Source organism: Triticum aestivum, chromosome 2B (assembly GCF_018294505.1).
Source record: "Triticum aestivum cultivar Chinese Spring chromosome 2B, IWGSC CS RefSeq v2.1, whole genome shotgun sequence".
Lineage (NCBI taxonomy): Eukaryota > Viridiplantae > Streptophyta > Magnoliopsida > Poales > Poaceae > Triticum > Triticum aestivum.
In genome coordinates this window covers 623,749,549-623,771,815 of record NC_057798.1, presented here as the reverse complement: position 1 = coordinate 623,771,815, position 22,267 = coordinate 623,749,549, and positions in this window count along the sequence as shown.

Genomic DNA, 22,267 nt, shown 5'->3' with positions numbered 1-22,267 from the left:
GGCTGATTCTGGTGGTCTGCCATCTAGACCCTGGGGTTTGGATTTCAAGTAGAGTTGGCATATCACAAAATGATATGTCGTGCAAACGAGCATAGCCTTCAGAAATGAAGGAGTGAGATGCTCCAGTATCGAATAGAACTGATGCTGGGTGACAATTGACAAGGAGTGTACCAAGAACGACATTTGGATCATCATGAGCGTCTTTAGCTGAGACATGATGCACACGTCCACATTCAGTGGGAGCTGACTTGACACTGATCATCTTGCGTGATGGCTTAACACAGCCAATAGGCTTCTCGGACTGGGGTGGAGCATAACTGGCCTGAGGGCAGTCACGTGCATAGTGTCCTGGCTTCCTGCATGTGAAGCAAGTCCCTGAAGTTGGACGTGGACCTGCACTAACAAGCGGTCCACCGGTAGGCCTGGGTGGAGCATACGACTGAGCCGGGGGAGGCACCACATGGGATGGCCTCGGTGCATATCCGGAAGGAAGAGCGGAGTTTGGAATCCAAATCCGGCGCTTCTGAGAACCAGAACCGCAGGAAGATCCCAAATCACGGGTGTGCTTACGAGACTCCTCGTAAGTGAGTTGAGCTTCTGCATTAATGGCCTTGTTCACAAGAGCTTGGAATGTATCACAATGATGCAGGTGGAGATCACGACGCAACTTGGGGTTGAGACCCTTCTAGAACCTAGCCTGCTTCTTGGCGTCCGTGGACACTTCTTCTGTGGCATAGTGGGCGAGGTTCTCAAACTCTCTACTGTAAGCATCAACATCCATCTTATTCTGGGTGAAACTCCAGAACTCTTCTCTCTTGCGATTGATGAGGGCCTCAGGAATGTGATGCTCGTGAAAAGCCTCAGTGAAATCCCTCCAGGTAGGAATCTGGCCAGCTGGAAGCATAGCCTTATAGTTCTGCCACCAAAGACTAGCAGGACCTTCCAGGTGGTATGTGGCATAGGTGACCTTGTCATTTTCAGCTACGTTCGCGGAATGCAGCTTATGAGTGATGCTACGAAGCCAGTCATCGGCATCGAGTGGCTCGATGGAATGATGAAAGGTGGGTGGGTGCAAGCGGATGAAGTCATGAATGGTCGCAGACTTATTGGACTGATGTGCGGTGTTCTCCTCGATACGTGCCAACAAGCGGTTAGACTCACGCTTGTTCCTCTCCATGTCTAGCATGAACTCTGTCAACGAAGGTTGATCGGAAGGATCCTCATACCTACCACCTCCGTGGTTCTGGCTACAAGAAACAGAACTTCACTTAGCTGATGACATCCTGAGAAACGAAACCAAGGACGGAATCAGCATCATCTATAGGCTATAGAATGTAGGACAAGGAAATTAGTAACTCTCGAACTCCTAGGGAAATTCCGGCAGCATAATGGCAGTAATATGCTTAGAATGAGACATCCTGCTAAAATGGGGTAGTAACATACTCAACATCATCACTCAAGGTTCTGAGATCATACTAAACAGACTACACCGGAAGTACTCGAAACTGGGGTATGACTCTGATCAACCAATCCTATGGGACTACGGAGTAGTAACACGTGATCCTGATAGACAGAAAAGAAGCCTAGTTCCTTAACCCCGTAGGAAAAGATAGGATGACTCAGATCAGAAGGCCATGAGGTATAAGGATTAAAAAGAGCCTTACATTCCTTCCCAAAATCAATTCCCTTACATAACTAGAGAATTTCTAGACTCAGCTTCGACCAGTTTGGCTTGGTGATCCTACAGGCGGTCAGGCTCTGATACCGAAGCTGTCAGGACCCCGACTCAATGCCACATCGATCTAGCATGTAACACCTCATATCACTTTCCGGCCTCACGCGCGGTATTCCCACGGGTGTCGCCTTACCATGCCTGGGACCGTTTGCGCCTTTTGGCACACGTATATGATAGTGTCGCTAGCATCCATATGACAGAGAACCCGGGCTGACATGGCTAGTCGTGAACCCAAAGTGGCACTAACTTACAGGGACACGCATACATGACCCAGCATCGAACGTGTCGGTCATCAGCGAGTGAATCCGGGCTGTAGCAACTGGGCTAGCAGGACTCCGGTATTCTGGGCTGTAGCGGGCTAACAGGACTCCGGTATTCATCGCGTGACATTTCCCCGAAGGGACAGACACAGGATCGAAGAAGGACACATGCCGGCCATCCTAAGTGATCCGGAGCAGTAGCAAGCTACCAGGGCTCAGTGGAAGCACTAGGAGACATTTCCCGGTAAGAGAGGCTACTAAGGATAAACAACTAGGTAGTCAGATCCCACACATAGCAATACACATTACACGTACGCATAACATGCAAGTATGTGCTGTACAACATGGCATCACAACATAACTCAACAACTCATATAGATAAGGCTCAAAGAGCCATCATAGCATTTATTGCAAACAGGGGTCTCAAGACCCATCATACAGAGCATACAAGCAACAAGCGGAAGCATTACATGTCTGGGTACAGACATCTACAAATGAAAAAGGCTGAAGAGCCTGACTATCTACAACATCCGATCAAGATCGTAGCTGAGGTACAAGCTACTCGTCGAAGTCCACGAGAACACTAGTAAGACCGGAGTCTCCGCTGCAAAAACATAAATAAAGCAACATGAGTACAAAGGTACTCAGCAAGACTTACATCAGATCCTATCATACATGCATTTGTATCAAGAGGGTAATGTGGGGTTTAGTTGCAGCAAGCCAGCTTTGACTCTGTGGCTATCCTGTTCTACGACTACCAGAAACTCTTTGAGGTGAGACAACGTACACGAGTCAACTAATCACCACACCATACACTACTATGGATTCATCCCCGTCTCCCTACGAGAAGGCCATCCATAGCACTCACACTTGTCTTGAGCATTTTAGAGTATCCACTTCAAGTTGTCTATGTACCATGTAAGCATCCAAGAAGTCCATAACCGCGGACCCGGCTATTCGAATAGATCATGTTAACCCTGCAGGGGTGTACTTCTTCACACACGCTCTCGCCACTTACCGCCATGTACACATCATGTAACTCGGCAACCTTCAAGCGGAAGCCTGGCGAGGGTGTCGGCCACGACCTGACTAACCACACAAGACTCTAGTCCAGGTCTATCGCCTATTCGGGTTCCATCCGCAAGGAGATCCGGCCGGGGTTTCACTCGTGGCCCCAAACGATGTGTGCAGGGTTCCCGAGCCCACCATCCGGGTGCCACTCGGTATACCAGGCCACGTGTGCCTAGTCTGTCCCAAGCCCACCCTGTCGGGTGCCACTTGGTAGAAAAATAGCACTACCTACAAACACCAGAAACTAGTTGCGACTCCTGGACAGAGACCAAGTTGGTTAATAAGTCGAGAGGGCTTGGAGCGCCCGGAGCGCAATGTGTGGTAGTATCGAGTCATTGGACAACATACATAGAACTCAGTGCTTAAGGACGGTTCCAGTGAGACAACCCACCATGTACTCCTACATGGCCTCTCACCGCTACCTTTACCAAATCGTGTTCACACACTTAACTCTCAGCATCAGAACATAGCACTGTACTCCAATTCATTCCCAATGAATCAGACCTGACACACTCTAAGCAATAGCAGGCATAGCATGGTAGGAACACAACAATGGCTTCAATCAACTCCTACACATGCTAGTGGGTTTCAACTATTTACTGTGGCAATGACAGGTCATGCAGAGGAATGGGTTCAACTACCGCAGCACAAAGTAGCAGATGAATCGTTGTTGTCCTAATGCAATAATTGAGAGCAGGAGAGAGAGAGTAGGATTGTATCAGAATGAACAAGGGGGTTTGCTTGCCTGGTAGATCAATAAGGGAGGCACTGCTTCACAGACAGGTACTCTAGAACGGTCTCCGGAGCAGGACCTATCGAGAAGGAACGGTGCCGGCAATCAATACTCAATCATATGCAACAATATGATGCATGAACATGGCATGTAGATGTGATGATGTTTGAGCTAATGCAACTAGTATTCAAATTGAATGAAGTCCATTTGAACCAAAGGTTCAAATGCAACTCCAAAATAAGCTTTTATAAATGCCATTCATGTGTTTTCACCTATACAGCAAGTATAAGTTGTTTTATCATGCATGAAACTGGTACAGATGGATAGATTGCATTTTTCTGATAATTTTTCATATATAATTTATTTCAATCTGAGCTACGGTTGAATTGATATGAATTTCTGAAGGTTTGAACATTTTCTGGAATTTCCTGATTTATTTTAATTCCAGAAAATATATTATTGCGCCAGCATGATGTCAGCACGACATCAGCAGGTCAACTGGGGCTGACCAGGGTCAAACCTGATGTGTGGGGTCCACACGTCAGTGTCACAGTTAGTTAACAGGGGGGTTATTTCTAATCTAACTTAGATTAGTGGCGCTGGGGCCCCCTATCAGTGTCAGAGGTTAGTTAGGAGGTGATTAGCACTAAGCTAATCACCTGGCCGACGGGGCCCACCATCAGGTCGGCGAGGTCGTCGGCGGCGACCTCTGGACGCGGCGGCGTCCGTGATACAGGCCACGGGGGCGGCAACTAAGGGCACCGGGGCATAGCCCGGGCTCTCGCGCAGCCAGCGGAGCAGGTAGGGGGAGCTGGGGTGGCCGGAGCTCACCGGAGCGGAGCTCGCGGCGGCGGCCGGAGCTCGGGCTCGAGCGGGCATGCGGCTACGGCGTACGGGGAGGCAGGAGAGGAGGGGGAACCGACGCGGAAGAGCTCACAGGGGACCGGAAGAGACGACGGCGAGCTCGGGGAAGGCGCTGACGGCGGCGAGCAGCGACGGAGATCTGCGGCGACCGGAGGCGAAGACGATGGCGATGGCGGCGCTCCAGGGCGTCCGGCGCCGTGCATCTCGTCGAGGAGGCGTAGCCCACAGCGGCGGAGCGCGTGGACACGACGGAGGGACGAGAGGGAGGCAGTGGCCGCGGCAACGGCGAGCGGTGGCGTCGGTGGCGTTCGTCCGTGAGAGAGAGAGAGCGAGGGAGAGGAGAGGAGAGGATCGAGGGAAGAGTGAGAGGGGTACGGGGCGTGCGTGGCGTCGCGCGGGATCATCCAGAGTGACGAGAGGGAGGACAGGCAGGCAGGGAGGGAGGAGGTGGCGCGGCGCGGCGGTGCGCGTGTCGGGCACGCAGCTTCTTGGCGAGGGGGAGAAGACGACAGAGGAGGAGGCGGCCTGGGCCGCCTGCTGGCTGGGCCGGCCTGCTAGGCCGCTGGGCTCCACAGGCTGAAGGTAAGTCCAGGTAGGGTTTTCCCCTTTTGTTTCTTTTTCTAATTTTCTGACATTTGTTTGATTTAATAATAATATTAAATCATTTTATTAACTTATACCAATTTTTATAGAAGCTAGTTATATTATTCCAGAGCTCCTTTATAAATGGCATACTTTTTGGACAATATTATATATATATATAACAATATATATCCAAAGCAAATAATTACTGCATTAATTCCAAATGCCCAAAATAAATACTTATGAGGTCCTAAAAATATTGGTTTGATTTTTATGTCTGTCCAATATTTTGAGAGAGCAACATGAGCATTTTCTTGGACCCTTTTGGAACAATTTTTATTTGGGTCATTTCCAAAATGATTCTGAGGTTTTCACAAATCCCCATTTCAAAATTAAATGGAATTTAAACATGATGCACACATGACTAGCTAGCCTTGAGCATACCAGAACTAGGGATGTGACATAATGCAAGCCAAGGCGGACTTAGAGGCTGAGGAAACCAGGATGGCGGAGGAACGAGCCGCTTTAGATGCCCAGGCGCAAAGGATTCAAGCTGAGAATTATCGGCTTTTGATTGATTAGAACGCTTTAAATCAAGTATCCAGGAGGAAATATCAATCTCGCTTGCCGGCGGATTACAACGCAATGAATCTCTTTGCAACGCCAGGTGCAGGAACCAGTAACCCGCCAGCAGTAAACCAGAATACCGATCCAAGGACCGGGGCGCCGAATCAACCTCAGGTGATGGGTCCACCTCAGAGTACGGACAACCCGCCGTGGTATACCACACCGCCGCCGGGTCACTTTTCTACCCCGTTGGACAATATGATAGTAGCAACATCCCGGTTGGCTGCTATTCCGATTGAAGGTGAATCGCCGGCAGCGGTTGAGACACGGTGGGCCAGGGATCTTCTTCAAACAACTTTGACACAGCAGCAAGCTTACTCATATAGTCGAGACAGGGTTCACTCAACTCCACGACCGAGCAAAAGCTATAGCCAGCATAGAGATGAACCGGAGGTGTCTAGCAGTGCGCGGCATCGCATTGTCCCTCAAGGGCCTAATCCGGTGCGTGGTGATATGAACGCCCAGGACGTGGTGGATAATGGCAGAGCATGAAGGGAGGCCGCTTTAGCAGCACAACATACGGGGCGATACCAACTAGCCCCGGTTCAGCCAGCAGCGTTAGTGGACCGAGGCGTCGGAGTTGCTTTCAGCTCGTGGGGAGTGCCATGCCTTATTCCGGTTCTCCGTAATGTGCGATTGCCTAAGGACTTCAAGGGCCCACGTAAGGTGCCGAATTACACCGCTGATTAGCCACCGAAGGCATGGGTAGAAAGTTATGAGATGGCAATGGAGATGCTGGACGTTGATGAAGCGGCTTGTGCAAAGTACTTCACGATGATGTTGGAGGGAACAACCTGTACTTGGTTGAAAAAATTACCACCTAACTCTATCGAGTCATGGGACCAGTTGAAGGCCCGGTTTATAGCCAATTTCAAAGACACATGTAAGCAACCTATGTCCATTGTGGATCTCGACGCATGTGTGCAAGGGGAGAACGAGTCAACAACTCATTGGGTGCGCCGGGTTTCAGAAGTCCTGCATTCATCGGACCATATTAATGTTGGCTCGGCAATCATCACCTTGGAGCGTAATTGTCGGTTTAAGTCACTAAAGATGAAGTTGGATGGCTCAAGCGCCACTACAATGATATGGGCACCCTCATGGCCACCTTGGTCAAGTATGTCGATTCTGATAATACCAAGGATCCCGATTCTGGTGAGGAGAAACCTGAGAAGGGAAAGAAGAATGGCGGTGCAAAGGGACAGCAGCACAACCAAGGAGGCCATGGGAATAACGGTAAGCGTAAAGCGGATTCAGATTTTGTGGCTAATGCTAATGTGCAGCGTCGTCAGGGTAAACCGCCCCAGTGCGGCGGCGGAATGAATCTGGAGCGTTTGTTGAATCAGCACTGCCCAAAACATGGGACCAAGGAGGTTCCTGCAACGCATCTCTGGAAAGATTGTCACATTATGAAGGAGTTCAAAAACTCTGATCTTTTCCGGTATGATCAGGGTCCATCAGGCGGTTCAGGTCCAGGTTTTCATGGTGGCGGCGGTTCAAGCTCTAGATTTCAGAATAATCAGGCCAACCAGAACAACCAAGGTGGTAATAACCAGCAGAGTAATCGAGGAAATCAGCAGCAGTCGAGTTACCAGAGTCACCCAAAGCAGTTGAATGGTGGGCAGTATCATGTGTTCACCAGTAGTTTGTGCAAGCGTGATCAGAAGCTTCACAAGATGGTTGTTAATGTTGTTGAACCGGTAGTACCACGTTACCTGCGGTGGTCCAAGCAACCTATTGTATGGAGCAGAGAGGATCATCCGCCCCGGGTTGACAATCCGGGTCACCTGGCTTTGGTGGTGGCACCTCAGGTGGGAGGTTATAAGTTCATCAAGGTACTCATGGATGGAGGAAGCAGTATCAACATTCTATATTATGAGACCTTCCGTCGCATGGGGTTGATAAACACAAGTCTTAAACCGTCCAACACTGTTTTCCATGGTGTGGTACCAGGTAAATCGGCATATCCTGTTGGTAAGATCGCTTTGGAAGTTGTGTTTGGTGATGAACATGATTCCCGGTCTGAGACATTGACCTTTGAAGTGGTAAGGATCCAGAGCCCGTACCACGCACTGTTTGGGTGACCGGCTTATGCAAGGTTCATGGCAAGGCCTTGTTATATTTACTTGCAGCTCAAGATGTCGGGTCATAAGCGGACCATTACGGTTCACGGAAGTCGTATAATCGCTTTGGATTGCGAAGAAGGTGATGCGGCCTATGCTGAGTCAGTTTGTGCTACAGAGAAGCTCAAGTTTTATAAGGAAAATGTTGATCTGGCAGACATGACCCCTCTGAAGAAGCCCACCACTGAGCATGACCCAACCCTGCATTTCAAACCGACTGATGAGACTAAGCTTGTTGACTTTGTTCCTGGCGATTCATCCAAGAAGTTCAGTATCAGCACAAATCTGGATCCGAAATAGGAAAGCACGCTCATCGAGTTCATCCGTGAGAACCGGGACATTTTTGCATGGAAACCTTCTGACATTCCAGGTGTACCAAGGGAACTCGCTGAGGACACTCTCAATATTGATCCGAAGTTTAAACCGGTCTAGCAATTTCTTCGTCGCTTTAATGAGGAAAGACGCAAGGCAATTGGTGAAGAGGTAGCCCGGCTGTTGGCTGTTGGGTTTATCGTTAAAGTGTTTCATCCTGAGTGGTTGGCTAATCCGGTGCTTGTTCTTAAGAAAAACGGCACTTGGCGCATGTGTGTGGACTACACAGATTTGGACAAAGCTTGTCCGGCCTATCCTTTTGTTCTCCCACGTATTGATCAGATTATTGATGCAACGGTGTGTTGTGAGCGTTTGAGTTTCTTGGATGCCTATTCCGTCTATCATCAGATCAAAATGGCAGTTAAGGATCAGGAGAAGACCGCCTTCATCACTCCCTTTGGAGCCTTCTGCTATGTTTCTATGCCCTTTGGGCTCAGGAGTGCTCAGGCAATTTATCAGCGCTGTGTGCAGAATTGTCTACACACTCAGATTGGGCGTAATGTTCATGCCTATGTTGATGACATTGTGGTAAAGTCCAGGAAGAAGGAGACATTGATAGATGATCTTAGAGAAACCTTTGACAATCTACGGGTTTACAAGATGATGCTCAATCCGGACAAATGTGTCTTTGGTGTTCCGGCAGGCAAGCTTCTAGGCTTTCTGGTGTCCAACAGAGGCATTGAGGCTAATCCGGAGAAGATCAAAGCAATTACATCTTGGGCTAAACCGGCGTGCATCAATGATGTTCAGCGTCTAGCAGGTTGGATTGCAGCCCTAAGCCAGTTTATCAGCCATTTGGGAGAGAAGGCGATCCCTCTATATCAGATGTTGAAGAAAACAGACACCTTTGTCTGGAGTGATGCGTCTAATCCGGCGTTTGAAGACTTGAAGCGGCAGTTGGCCGAACCGCCCGTCCTTGCTGCTCCGGTTGACAGGGAGCCTTTATTGTTGTACGTGGCTCCTAATGCCCGTGATGTCAGTGTGGCAATTGTGGTGGAGCGCAAGGAGGCTGGTATGGAGTACCCAACTCAACGGCCGGTTTATTACATCAGTGAGGTGCTTATCGAGTCAAAGCAGCGATATCCGCATTGGCAGAAGCTAGTATATGGGGTTTTTATGGCAAGTCGGAAGCTCAAACAATATTTCCAAGGCCATCCCATTATGGTTGTCAGTTCAGCTCCGTTAGGTGATATAATTCAGAACAAGGAAGCAACTGGCCGGGTTGCAAAATGGGCAATTGAACTTGGTCCACATGGTTTGAAGTATGTGCCTCGAACAGCCATAAAATCTCAAGCACTTGTGGATTTCATCAATGACTGGACCGAGTTACAAGCACCAGAGGACAAGCCGGATAGTACATACTGGACGATTCACTTTGACGGATCCAGGCAATTGGAGGGCTCACGGCTGGAGTTGTCCTTACTTCCCCTTGAGGTGATAAAATTTGTTATGCCCTCCGTTTAATGTTCCCCTGTACTAACAATGTAGTTGAGTACGAGGCTCTGCTCCATGGGCTCCGAGTGGCCAAGGAGATGAATTTAAGCCGGGTACGATGCTTTCGAGATTCTGGTCTGGTGGCTCAGCAAGTTTCTGGCACTTGGGATTCTAAGGATCCACTCATGGCAGCTTACAGACGTGAGGTGGATATTGTGGTGGGTCATTTCATAGGGTATGAGGTTGAGCATATCGATCGGCACAAAAATGAAGCAGCAGATGCTTTAAGCCGGCTTGGATCTCACCGTAAATCGGTACCTCCCAATACCTTTTTAGATATCTTGCATAACCCGTCTGTTAAGTTGCCTACAGAGGAGGATTTGGTTGTTCGTGATCCAGAGGCTCAATTGGTGGCTGCTTTACACGTTGTGCCGGATTGGACAGTTCCATATCTGGCGTATATGAACCGGGGCGAGTTGCCAGATGATGAAGTCTTGGCTCGGCAAATAGTTCGGCGGTCCAAGTCCATGGTTATTCACAATGGCGAGTTACACCGCTGCAGCGTTTCAGGCGTGTTTCAGCATTGTGTTTCTCTAGAAGAAGGCCAAGTGATCCTACGAGAAATTCATGAAGGGGATTGTGGTCATCATGCCGGTTCAAAGGCCCTGGTTGCCAAAGCTTTTCGTCATGGGTTCTACTGGTTGACAGCTCATGCTGATGCGGAGGATCTGGTAAAGCAATGTGATGCTTGTCAAAAGTTTTCACGCAGAGCTCATGTTCTGGCTCAAGAATTAAGGATGATCCCCATCACTTGGTCGTTTGCCACCTGGGGGCTTGACATGGTGGGACCCTTTAAGCGCTCCAAGGATAAGAAGACCCACCTTCTCGTGGCGGTTGACAAGTTCACCAAGTGGGTTGAAGCGGAGCCAGTTAGCAAGTATGATGCAGCTACGGCGGTTCAATTTCTCAAAAAGATTATCTTCCGCTTTCGCTTTCCACACAGCATCATCAGGGATAATGGTACAAACCTTTCTAAAGGTGAGATGGAAGATTTCTGTCAGAGAGAGCACATCCGGCTTGACTTAGCATCCATGGCACACCCCCAGACCAGTGGTCAAGCGGAGAGAGCTAATCAAGAAATCTTGAAGGGTATTAAACCCCGGCTTATGGTTCCTTTAAAGCGGACGCCGGGTTGTTGGGTGGAAGAATTGCCTTCTGTGTTATGGAGCATCAACACCACCCCCAACAGATCGACGGGTTACACGCCTTTCTTCATGGTGTACGGGGCAGAGGCGGTCCTCCCAAGGGTTATTCGTCACGATTCGCCCCGGGTTGCTAATTATGTTGAAGCAGACAATTAGCAAGCACACCAGGAGGCGTGGGACCTGTTAGATGAAAAATGAGATATGGATTTAGCCCATTCAGCGGTTTATCAGCAAGACCTGCGGCGTTATCATAGCCGTCGGCTTAGGACAAGAACCTTTCAAGAAGGCGATTTGGTGCTCCGGCTCATCCAGGATCAGACCGACATGCACAAGTTATCCCCACCTTGGGAAGGACCCTTTGTGGTCAGCAAAAATCTGCACAACGGATCATACTACCTCATTAACGTTCGAGACAACTCACGCACCTCTGAGGAGGAGACCCGACGGCCGTGGAACATAGCTCTCCTACGACCTTACTACACTTGAGCCATAGGCTTTTTTATGTACATATTTCGACAATGTATATATTATGATCAGTAAAATAAACCAGCATCCTTGCTATAAGCAGGGCCTCTGCTGTTTTTTCTCAAATATTCTTTGAGTTACATGGGGGCTTCAGGTGACAAAGCGGAGTACTACCTATTAAACCGGCTATACTGCCACAATACAGCTTGGGAGCTTCACACCCAAGGGGCCAAAGAGAGTCTGGATGCTTTGCACAGCTCAAACATAGGCACCCAATGAGCACAGCTCATCACGTTACTTGGGGGCTCTTTGTGTAAAGTAACAAAGAGTTTGAAAGGACCCTTGTAGCTGGGTATCGACCCACGGCTTGGAAGTCTGGTATATTTACCTAAAACCTTGGGTTAACCTGCCTTCATCAAGTAAGCCACTCCTATCCAGGTAATCCTGGCACGACCCTCCGAATGTTTGATAGTTACTCTCATTGAGACCTTGAACTTGTCAGAGTTAAAACGGTGATCGGTTAGTTGGAGGCCCATCTTAAAAGGCTTCGTCAAATGGTTTAACTCAGTGGCCTGGCAGCCCATGAAAAGCCTCGAATTTGGGTCCGGCATCCCTCGAAAAGCCTCAACTACATAGTTTTATTTGCACTTGTCACTATTTTTCTTTTAATGACTTCTGTGTTAAACTGGTATCTTTGATCTGGTATGGCTTTTCAGTCTCCATATTAACCCGGTGTTTGTTAACCCGGCTTGGATCTCAACTAAACGTCGACGAGCCTTATCATTAAACCGGAGTTTATTAACCCGGCCTAGCTTTGACTACTTGTCGCCAGTTTTTGTTATCTGGTGTTCATCATAACCCGGCATAACTTCTTATACATCATCAGTACATGGTGAAGTTATACAAAATTAAAGATTTGGGTTTTCACCCTTATTACAATCAAAGTTGGTAAACCAACTAAAGTGATATCACATCACAGGTATGAGTTATTTTGATATTTCTTAAGGTTTGATTATCAATCAGGCTTTATCTTGGGTATTATGACCCGTCCAGCGGTAAACCGCCAGGACAAACTTTCCTCATGCAGGCTTTAGACTTGTGTTATCAAAGCATAAGCAAACATTGCATGTGTTATGGCAGTTCAACTCAAGTCGTGCATCAACACAACAAATCAAAGAGTTTTAAACTAGCCTATTACAAGGCACTTTGAGGCCCAAAAGTTGATTGTTCTTGCGCGACAAAGTTTGTCACAGAAACACCAATGTCGGATTAAGATTCATCGCCAGGACGGCGTGAAGTTGAAGGATCTTCAGGCGCCGGTTCACCCACCTCCTCTCCACCCAGAGGCTGGAAGTCAGGGGCGGTCCAGTCAATCCGGGTTAGAGCCTGAAAAACAGCTTCTTCATCTATCAGACCGGACGGATCAACATCGGGGGCGTAAGTGTGCTTACGAATTGGCGGGATAAGGTTCTGTGTCTCTGTCACAGTCATGTCAACTCGATAGTTCTCTTCATCATAAAAAGACCGATGAACAGTCAGGTTAGCTTCTGCCGCAAGTTGACTAGACAATGGGCGCATCTCCTTTGTCAGGGCTTTGAGTGTGTCATTGTCAAATGCTGAACCGTCTGCCTGTTCATCTGGAAATCCCTTGGCGATGTCAACCGGATCCAAGTCAGATATCCATGCTTTGGCTCGGGTCAGTGCCAGTAAAGCGCCAGCCCTAGCAGCAGACTACTTCACCTCTTCGATTTGAGGCGGTGTCATGGATAATCTTGCTAACATCTCCGATCAAAGTTGGTGTCGGTTTGTTATAAGAGACTGCAGAGATAGCCCGTTGTGCACCGGTATACAGTTGTTCAATCAGTGTATACGCTGCCTTCAATTTCATCTGCATATCTGTTCCAAGATGAGCAATGCGATGGCCTGCGACGGTTTAAGAACTTTAAGTTAAACCGGCGGCGTTGATAGTACTACAGAGCACGTGTTCTAAGGTACTTACCAAACACGGCAGCTATCATGGAATTCACTTGATGCTTGAGACCTGCTAGTTCTTCTTCAACCGGTTTAAGGGCCGCTTCAGCATCTTTTGCCCACTTTAATAACGCAGCCTTTTCAGTCTCCCAGTTGGTGCGTTCAGTTTTGAAGACCTCTTTAAGTTGCTCCATGGCTGACAAGGCACCTTTGAGCTCTTCTTTGGCTTTGGAAGTCTCTTCTTGCTGCAACTTAAGGATTTCTTGAAGGTCGGCGGTTTGGGACTCTTTCGTCTTCATATCAGCCTGCACAAGTCACAACAATTATATATTTCTTGAAGTCCCAAGCACATAACAAGTTATACACTTGGCACTTGGGGGCTAATGTGGATTGCTTCTTACAGTGGATATTTTTCAAAGTCCCAAGGCGCAATCCAAGTATTAAGCTTGGCACTTGGGGGCTAATGCACATTTGATCATTCATAAGGAAAGGCAATGAAACAAGGACAAGACAGTTCCAGTTTGTCTTCAAAACGATAAACCGGCCCCTGGTTGTTACTACATGGAATTTTTTATATATCAAAGTCCCTGTTTGTCTTTAAGAAGACAAACCGGCCCTTGGGGGCTACAATGGAGAAGATATTCAGAATGAAAATTCCGAGTGTTCATACCTCATAACGCTCCTTCATCAGATTTACCAAACCGGCTTCCAAGTCACGGATGGTGTACAGGCAGTTTAAGTAACCGGAATGAAGCTCTTCAGCACTAAGATTGACAAAGTGGGATAAGTCTGTCTTCCCCTTTCCTTTGCCCATAGCGGTGAATTCCTCCTTAGCTGTATGTTTGGCCAAGATAACCGGATTGCCAGGACTGGTGTGACCCGTGCCAGTAATTACAACATCATCATCATCATTTCTTGGTGGGCTTGGCGGATTGCTGGCACCCCTGGCTGGACTTGGTGGATTAGCAGCCGGGCTTGGCGGATCAGCAGCTGGACTTGGTGGAGGGGTAGTACGAGGGCTCGACGGATCAGTATGAATTGTCGGGTCAGCCTCCGGCGGATTAGCCTCAGTGCTTGCATATTGCGGGATGGAATCATCCATAGCATCGACATTTCTACCGGTGTCCTCAGCAGCCTTCTCTGGTTCCATTTCACCAATGGGGGCACTGGTTTTAGCCTTCTTGCTCAGGCGAGCTTTGGCACTGTAACATCACAACAATGATTAGCACGGTAAACCGACCTGTGAAGGAAAAACATGAAGCATAATATACTTACCCAGGGACGGTTTTAAGGGGAGGCAGCTGAGTGGTTGATGAACCGCCAGACGAGTTGGAAGATGCCTGGTAATTGGGATCAGATGGATTAAGTGGGTCTCTGAAGAAACCCTTCAGAGGATAAAGTTTTTCACGAGAAAAAGTAACCTCTGGGCGACGTTTCTGGTATGGCGTATCCCGTAAACCGGAAGAGGTAATCTGCTGACCACTATGCCGGGTTGTGCGATGCTCTTTAGCTTGTTGTGTCTTTAAAAAAAATTTGGATCCAAATGAGCAAGGGGTGAGAGTGTTTTACTTTCCGAACTGTACGGCGAACTCTTTGAACCGGCACAAGATCAGAATTGGAAGAAAGAGTGATTACCTCAATGTGGTCTGCACGGCTGGCCTCAGTGTCATCCTGGGAATAATCATTGTCAGTAAGGTATATGAAAAGATAACCAAGTGAATCAAGTTCTACCTCTGGATCTGATTCATCAACCTCCTCTGGCGGATCAGAAGACTCGGCGGTTTTCTTCTTGCCTGCTTTCTTGATGGCTTTGGTCTTTGCACGAGCCCTCGCCGGTTTAGTCCGTTTCCAGAAAGAGTTGTCGGCCTGTAAAAATTAAAGGAAAAGAATATTAGCATATTATTAAGGCACGGGCGAAACTATGAGCGTTAAGTCAAAATTACCGCTGGTGGTTTGTTGGTGGCGCAGAATGGTGGCAAACCGGTTTGGCTGCATGCAGAGATTGTTTCGTCAAGCATCTTCTTCACATACTCAGTAACTTCAAGGTTTGTCATTACCACTTCATGATATCGTTGAGGATCTTTGACGTTGCCAGTGTATTCATGCATCAATCCGGGACGGCGGCTTAAAGGCAGAATGCCCCAGGAAACCCAGCAGCGGACAAGATCAATGCCAGTCAAACCGTTGGCCATGAGATCCCGGAGCTTGGCGATTTGAGGAGCAAAAGTTTTTCGTTCTGTGGTGGATAAGCGTGAAGGTAATGGGTGACATTGCTAAGCCGTTGAGGGCGGTAAACCGGCAAAGGATTTTCTCCGTCAGGGGCAGTATTCTGGCAATAAAACCAAGTTTGGTTCCAATCTTTGGGATGACTATGATGTTTTGCATGAGGGAAAACGACTTCTTTCCTTTTCTGAATTGAAACGCCACCAAGTTCTGTGTTGGGACCATCAGAAAACTCCGTACGGCGGTTCAAATTAAAAAAATCCCAGAACAACTCCACAGATGGTTCTTCTTGAAGGTAGACTTCGCAGAATACTTGAAAATTCCATATATTGGACACGGAGTTCGGTCCAATATCTTGTGGATGGAGTTGGAAACTTGCGAGGACATCCTGGAATTTTGATCCGGGCGGGCTGAATCCCCGGTCTAAGTGTTGCATAAATACAATCACTTCTCCATCTTGAGGTTCAGGTGGACATTCAGAACCCGGAACACGCCAATGAAGGACCCTTTTTGAGGCTAAAGCGCCAGTGGTGACATATCCATTGATTTGTGTCTCAGTGATCTTGGATGGAACCCAATTGCAGGAAGAGAATTGTTTGGCCATCCCGAAAGGAAAAACTGTGAAAGGACAAATAAAGGTCGGTTTACAATTTAACGGTTTGAGTGTACAATTCAGTGTTAAACCAGCAAATTGACGTTCAAGTTCAGTTGGCGGTTTAAGAGAGGGCTAATGATATATGGCGGGTTGGTTATCACAGGTTAAACCGCCCGAAGGCAGAAGGACCAGGGTTCAAAATTTACTAAGTGTTACAAAAACAGGTTTCACAATATCACAGTACAATTTTGGAACTACCGTGGATAACTAAAGAAAATTTTACTGAGCCCTACAATGGCGCTAAGAGGAACAGTGACGAACCAGGCGGAGTTTATTCAGAAGTGGAATGATGCTATGGTTGGGAGAAGTGACAACATAGATCTAGCCGCAGTCTAAAACTATCAGGTGTACATATGTATACGCAGTATAAAGACTAGAGGGAGGAACACAGAAGAACTGATGAACAGCGGCCGACATGGATGAACTTGAAAACCCTAATGAAGATCTAGGGTTACAGAAGAGTGGACTTACCAGGGCCGCTCAGCGGCGGAGGAACGCGGCAGGATTTCTGGTACGAACAGGGTGATGCAGCGGCCTGGGTCGGTGCAGATTTGAAAGACGACGGAGGCAGCGGCGCTGAGGTCCTTCGGGTCGCGAGGAGGAAGATGAGAAGAAAGGGGAGAAAAATGAAAGGGTCCGTCAGGCTTATTTATAATAAGGCAGAGGATAAGTGACAGGCGCAAGAATTGAGGAGACCAAAGCGGCGAGTGGCGCAGCTGTCGCCTCGATTTCTGGGATGACATTAAATGAAGGGAATCTTTTTATTCTTTTTTTACAGAGATGACATCATGATGATATGTTGTTGTGTCTAGAGGATGATGTCACGGGGTTTAACAAGATCTATAAAGGGAATACATCATGGCGGTTTACGAGAAATGAAGGAAGATGTTCACAGGATTTTTCTAAGTGTTGAAGATTGACATGAACAGGTTCAAATCAATCTGGGGCCTAATGTTGGGGAAATAACTACTGAGTGTAAACCTCCCAGGAGGGGTCGGTTCACCCTCAACTATATTGAAGCCCACGAAGACTAAGAAGATGGCGCTTTACTATGAAGCTTAGAGGCCCGGAGCCCAGAGGCGGATTAGGGCCCATAGTGGTAAACCGCCATAGTCATATAACTTGTATTGTAAGATAAGGAAAGGAGAGACTGAGACGAACACTTGTATGAGTCGGCCTCGGGACTCTGTAAGCCGGCCGGGCGTCAACCCGTGTATATAAGGGGACGACCCGGCGGTGGTTCAGGGACAAGAAACACAACTCGATAGCCAGGCATAGCTTGTTTAGCTCCCTGGTTAGCAAGACCCCAATAATCAGATCACAACTAGATGTAGGCCTTTACCTTCATCGAAGGGGCCGAACTAGTATAAAATCCCTTGTGTCCTTTGTCCGGTTTAACCCCTTTAAGCTAACCCGTCGCGATGGCTCCATGACTAAGTCCTTACACGAGGACATCTGACGTGATATTTCCACAACAAAGGCCAAGAAGAAGAACAAGATGAAGAAGATGTTCAACCAAGACCCAAGCAAAAGCTTTCACGAGTCCGAGCAAGAATTACTAGAGACCATCCCGTCGAGAAAATCTACAATGATATCCAAACCCGGAGAATCACTCGCTCAAAAACTCGTTTAGCTAACTTTTGTGAACACTATTCATTCATCTCTAGCATTGAACCTATGAAGGTTGAAGAAGCATTGGAAGATCCGGATTGGATAAATGCTATGCATGAAGAGCTACACAACTTTGAGAGAAATCAAGTTTGGACATTAGTTGAGCAGCCCGACAACAACCACAACATCATCGGTACCAAATGGGTGTTTCGCAACAAGCAAGATGAATATGGACAAGTAGTTCGCAACAAAGCATGTCTCGTCTCCCAAGGCTACACACAAGTCGAAGGTATGGACTATGGTGAGACATATGCTCCTAGTTCTAGACTTGAGTCCATTCGCATCTTACTTGCCTATGCTAATCACCATGATATCACCTTATACCAAATGGACATTAAAAGTGCCTTTTTAAATGGTGAAATAGAGGAGGAAGTCTATGTTAAGCAACCTCCCGGCTTTGTCAATCCTAAGAAACCTAATCATGTTTACGAACTTCACAAAGCTCTTTATGGACTCAAACAAGCTCCTAGAGCATGGTATAAATGCTTGACCAAGTTCCTTATTGAAAAAGGCTTTGAAATTGGTAAGATAGATTCTACTATTTTTACTAAAAGGGTTAATGGAGAACTATTTGTATGCCAAATTTATGTCGACGATATTATATTTGGATCAACTAACCCTCATTTTAGTGAAAAGTTTGGAAAGCTAATGTTGGAGAAGTTTGAGATGTCTATGATGAGTGAACTCAAATTCTTTCTTGGTTTGCAAATCAAGCAAACTAAGGAAGGTACGTTTGTTTCTCAAACGAAGTACACCAAGGACTTATTCAAGAAGTTCAATATGCAAGAATGCAAAGGTATGACTACACCCATGCCTACTAGTGGACATCTTTATTTGACCAAAGATGGTGAACCGGTCGATCAAAAGGTTTATCGCCCTATGATTGGTTCATTGTTATATCTATGTGCTTCATGTCCCGATATTATGCTAAGTGTGTGCATGTGTGCACGGTATCAAGCTGCTCCTAAAGAATGTCATCTTAAGGCCGTGAAAAGGAGAGTGAGATACTTAATCCATATAGCAAACTTTGGCATTTGGTATCCAAAGAGGGCCTCTTTCGATCTTGTTGGCTACTCCGACTCGGACTATGCCGGCGACAAGGTTGATAAAAAGTCCACTTCGGGTACTTGTCAATTTCTTGGTAGATCTCTTGTATCTTGGTCTTCCAAGAAACAAAACTCGGTATCCTTATCCACCGCCAAAGCGGAATACATTGCCGCTGGTTCATGTTGTGCTCAATTACTTTCAATGACACAAACTCTTAAAGATTATGGGATATATGTGGAACATGTTCCATGTGACACTCCAAAAAATTTATTTGGTTTTTTATCAAAAACTTTGTGGTTTTGAGGAGAGATTTTTTTTTTGTTTAAGTGAAGCTCTATGAAAATTTGGGATTTTCATATCTTGGAACCACCATGACTTGGCATTTTTGCCCATGTGGTAAAACCCCTCCAAAACCTCCCCTACAACTTGTGATCAACCTAAATTCTCTGTCCCAACTAATCCAAATTGGTTTTGGATTTTTATTCTAATTATTTTTCCCCTCAATTCAATTCTGAAAATTATTTGGAGCCTGAGAGATTTTCAAAGCAAGTGCCCTATTGCATTTGAGTTTTGACCTCAAACCAATTCTCCTGGATTGTCCTTAGCATCCATAACCCAGAACCATCTTGATCCACTCCTCCTCTTTTCAAAATTTTCAAAATTCAGTCTTTGCAAGTTTGGACCAGATTTGCCAAATTTGGTGAAATTCATATCTACACTCCTCCAAAAATTCCACCAAAATTCAGGCAGCCTATTTGAGCAATGAGTAGCCACTCCACCAAAAATCAGCTCAAGGAAAAATCCCTACATGCCTGGATCATTCTGTCGAACACCTTGCATGCACTGTTTTCCTTACACTTTCAGAAATTCAGTTAAATTCAGTTTTCAGTTTCGACAGTTTCAGTCACGCGGCCACAGTGCACTTGGCACGTTGCTCGCGGCCTCGCTTGCTTGTCCGAAGCTTCACACGCGCACTTGGCGTGACCCTGGCGTCGGTGGCGCCCTGGCCCGCCTGCGCCGGCGTGTCTTGCGGCGGCCGGCTCCCCGTAACGGCCGACAGGGAGGAGAACGGCGGTGCAAAGCCGTTCGGCGCCGCCCAAATCCTCTAGTGGCTCCGCGTGGCCTTCTCCATGCCAGCGCACGCATGCGGCACCATCGCCGTGGCGCAGCACGCACGGAGCGCGCTCTCTGCCGCCGACGGGCCCGCGCCACCCCGTTCCGTCGAGCTCGACCCAAACACCCAAACCCCGGCCAGTTTAGCACTAAAACGGACCCATTGAACCTCCGTGATGACGCTCGACTCCCTAACCACCCCGACCGAGCACTGCGCCACCGTAATCGCTCGCCGGAAATCTCCGTTCACGGCAACCGCCTCGGGCCGCCTATAAAAAGGGCCCCGAGCTCACCCTCGTGCACGCAGCATCACCACTCCTCACCAAAGCCCCGCCAGGCCACTAGGGGGACCTCGAGGAGGTCTCCTTCCCCAGCTCCGGCCGCCCCGATCCGCCTCGGCCTCCAGCTCGATTCACTTCGGTGAGGCCACCTCCGGCGCCCAAACCTCGTCCGTAGCCCTCTCTTGCACCCAATAGTCTAACCCCCACCTCAATTTAATCTTTGCAGCCCTCTCCGACGAGCTCCATCCACGCCCGAACCACCGTCCGCCGGAGTTGAGACCGCCGTCGACGTGGTGCTCACCGGCGACCAACACCACCACCCACCGTTGCGGAAGGACACGGTGAGCACATTGGTAACCTCTGATCCCCATGCCTCGCCGTGGATCGCCGCCGGCGACCACAGCAGCTCTCGGGCGCCGACGAGCCTCGTCCCTCCCATTTGAAAATTTAAACATGACAAGTGGGACCCGCTGTCAGCCTCTCTGTCCTTTCTAAACGAAGCGTTATCTGAAAACGCCTACTGCCAAATGCGTTTTCTCTTCGGGCTGGCATAGTCGCTACCGAAGCGTTTTCTGTTTTTATAAACTAGCCCCTGGAAATCTTCTGTTTCATTACAGATAAGTCCCTGGACAAAAACCCTTATAACTTTTAATCAGAAAAGTATTTTTGATTGATTCTTTTTCTGTTCTCTTTAAAATTTTGTCTAGTTTTTTATCAGATTTATTTGAAAAATATTTGGTTTACCTTCTGTGCTCTCCTTGGTATTTACGTTAGCGCATATATTTTCTTTAAACCGTAGATACCGAAGGAGGTGACGGAGCCGCGAACTTCACCGAGCTAGGCTCCGACTACTCTGAACCAGGCAAGCATGTTTGAACTTTTGATATGATGAGTGTCTCGGCATGTTTTGCAATTAGTTAGTTTCATGGCATGTTGGTAAGCATACCGATGAACGTTATTTTATGTGATAATAAGGTGAGTGAGTTCAATGATCCATACGTGGATGAATGTGAATATGAATGGCCATGTGTTGGCATGAGGATGGGTACGATGGCAGTGTTGTAGCATGCCAGTCTTACGCCAGACTATGTGACTTCAGTGTCAAACCATATCGGTCCAGTACCTATCATTTCCTTCCTTGTACTACCACATGTTTTCCGCAAGGAATATGGTTTAGTAAGTTGCAAACCACTTTCATGGTACACACCAAAGAGGAGAGGCCGTGATGATGGTTCCATGGCCCTGGATTAAAGCCAGTCATCCGGTCAGGGGGCATGGGTATTTCCGGTTGGGACTGAGAGGGGGGCACCCCTTAGAGCGCGCGTATATAAATTTGATCCCATGCTATTCGAGATTGTGATCTCCCCGTCTCAAAAGTTTTTTCTTGGACGATGACTAGGGTGATTCCTAGCATCGAGAGGTAGGATGGGTGTGTACCGGTTAGCTGTGTTTTCTTCCGAAATACCATAAACGGAACTAGTCCTTCGTGACTACGGAAATCCGTTGACTGTGGGAAAAATTTTGTACAAACTCTGCAGAGTCATATATTCCTCCAAATCATCTCTTCCATGTCAAGTTTCGTTCCATCTTATCCTAATCAATTGTCAGCTTTGATGACAGAGACTCCGGTGAAATCGCATGAGTGCTAAGTCCGATTGAATGATTATCCCTGTGGATGGACTAACCCGTTTATTCTCATGGATTGAATGTTTATTATGAGTATTGTTTACTAGTGAATTTAAAGCCCTTTCTGCGATGTCGCTCAGACGTCCGACTGTGGCATTTCTTTTAAAAGCCCTTTCTGCGATGTCGCTTAGACGTCCGACTGTGGCATT